The sequence below is a fragment of the Suncus etruscus genome, chromosome 8 (genome assembly GCF_024139225.1).
Source record: "Suncus etruscus isolate mSunEtr1 chromosome 8, mSunEtr1.pri.cur, whole genome shotgun sequence".
Taxonomy (NCBI): domain Eukaryota; kingdom Metazoa; phylum Chordata; class Mammalia; order Eulipotyphla; family Soricidae; genus Suncus; species Suncus etruscus.
The window spans coordinates 85,313,500-85,315,846 of NC_064855.1; the positions used below are offsets into that span (position 1 = coordinate 85,313,500).

The 2,347-nt window shown below is 31.7% G+C and overlaps 1 pseudogene; it reads left to right on the plus strand.

The window, feature by feature from the left end:
• The first annotated feature begins 1,801 nt into the window (after nucleotides 1-1,801).
• On the plus strand, nucleotides 1,802-1,988 carry LOC126016590 (uncharacterized; annotated as a pseudogene).
• The last annotated feature ends 359 nt before the right edge of the window (nucleotides 1,989-2,347 follow it).

Genomic DNA, 2,347 nt, shown 5'->3' on the forward strand with positions numbered 1-2,347 from the left:
AATCTATCAATCTAATTTTGTATGACAGCACATTAATTCAATATTGTATTACTATATTAAATCAAAGCTATAATAATGAATTTAATGAGAATCAGAAACTATTGGAGTTTTAAATGTTTCAAGATTATAAAACTGGATGGGACAGAATAATAATATAGCAGTATTTAAGTTGCATGTGGCAAATCTGGGTTTGAAACTAGCATACCTATGATCACCTAAACGATGTAAGTAGAGCTAGGAATAAGCCCGAAGTACAGCTGGAGTTCGAATTCTCCCCTCATAAAAGAGTAAAAAAACACTATTGTTAACAATAGTCTTGCTAACAGACAATAGACACATAATCATTAAAGGGATGAATTCCCTTTCATAGTTCCTTGATAATTATTTCTCATGTAAATTTGTCTTTCTAGGAAGTTTTATAAATTTATAAAAAAATCAGTTAACAAACTAATATTATGTATGTTTTTCTTTATTATTCTAATGCTGCAAATCGTGTTGGCCTGAAAGCTGTTTTTGCCTTTAAAATTAATATTTATCAACTCAAAATGATTGATAGATCTAATATATTCTAATCAGAGATAAAACTATTGTACTATATATGTGCATGAATACAATGTGTATATATACTTAATATTAATTTTATTAACTATAATGTTACAATATTGGAACATAAAGAATCAAGATTGCCATTGCTGAAAAAAAATCTGTAGAGAATTTCTTACTTGTCTGTCTAAATCATAACACATAGATGTATTCTCTGGTGTGATGCTTATAACAGTGACATTGTAACTCAGTACAACAGGAACAAATTGAGAATAGAATATATATCTTCAATAAATATGTGCAAAATTAAAGGTATAAAAGGATTCCAAAAGTATAATATTGAGTATGAAATTAACTGTAGAACGATGGTTATCAGTGGGGAAAAGTAACCTCTATATACTATTGGTAGCAATGCTTATGGGTTTGGCTTATATAGAACACAATATGGACACTTCTGAAAGAACTAATAATTGAGGGGGCATAGTGATAATACAGTAGATAGGTCATTTCCCTGTACACACTAACCTGGGTTTGATCCTCAGCATAATATATAGTACCCCAAGAACTGCAAGGAATAATTTCTGAATGCAGAGTCAAAGTAAACCAAGAACAATATAGATCCCCCAAAGCAAAAATTTAAAAGAGGAAATAGAAGTTTTGATCTTCAAGATGATATGGCAATTCTACTTCTAGGCATATACCCCACAGTAAATGAAATACATTCTTTGAAAAGATAGTGGAACACCTAAATTCATTGTAGCATTATTCCCCAAATCCAAGAGTATAACAATCCAAGTGTCTAAATAGATGACTGGCTATGAAATTCTGTGATATATATATATATATATATATATATATATATATATATATATATATATATATATATATATATAATACTATTCTACTACAAAAAAGATGCAATTTTCCATTTTGTAAGGGAAAATATAGAGAATAATGCTGAATACAATCAGTCAGAATTCAGGATTATCTCTTTCATATATGGTATCATAAGAAATGTAGTCAAGGGGAAACAAATATCAAATGTCCTTACAATGACAAAGTTGATTAATGGATTCCATAGCTTAAGTGGAGTTTCTTTGAACATCGGTAGAATTGGGCACTCTATAGAGGGAAAGTTTTTTTGAATAATAACTTCATTTAAGTCTACAAGGTGCTAGAATAGACCTAGATTTTACTATTACTGGTAATACTATTAATGAACTTTTGTTCCAAAAGAACAATAAGAAATAATTGGTGAATACTTACCTGGCAGGGGAGATACCATGATCATAAAGGTGGTTTCCCCTGGGTGAGGCTCACCCATTACACTCCGGGTGTGCTGACCCCTGCGATTTCCCCAAATGTGGAAAACTCGACTGCATAATTTGTGGTAGTGGGGGACTGCGAAAAAATAAAATAAAATAAATAATTGTTGGTTTCTCGTTCACTATAATCTGATGTCTGAGTGCTGTTTTCAGGAATGTGACTTACAGCAATATGTATGTGAGCATCACAGTAACCCTAGGTGAGGACAACACAACCAGAATGTGTATGAACATGCCAGAGATAGTACAGAGTGTAGGGAGCTTGTTGTGTACACACTGAGCAAGCTTTTATTGCTAGTTCCATATATGTTTTTTGGTGTCCCAGTTTTCTCTTGAGTACAGAACCAGGAGTAAAGTCTGAGCTTCTCTAGGTGTGACCCAAACCACAAAGAAGAATATCAATGTGGCATAAACACAATAGTTAGATATGATCTTAATGACCTCAGAAAATACATATAAGGACTATAAGTAAAGATGTG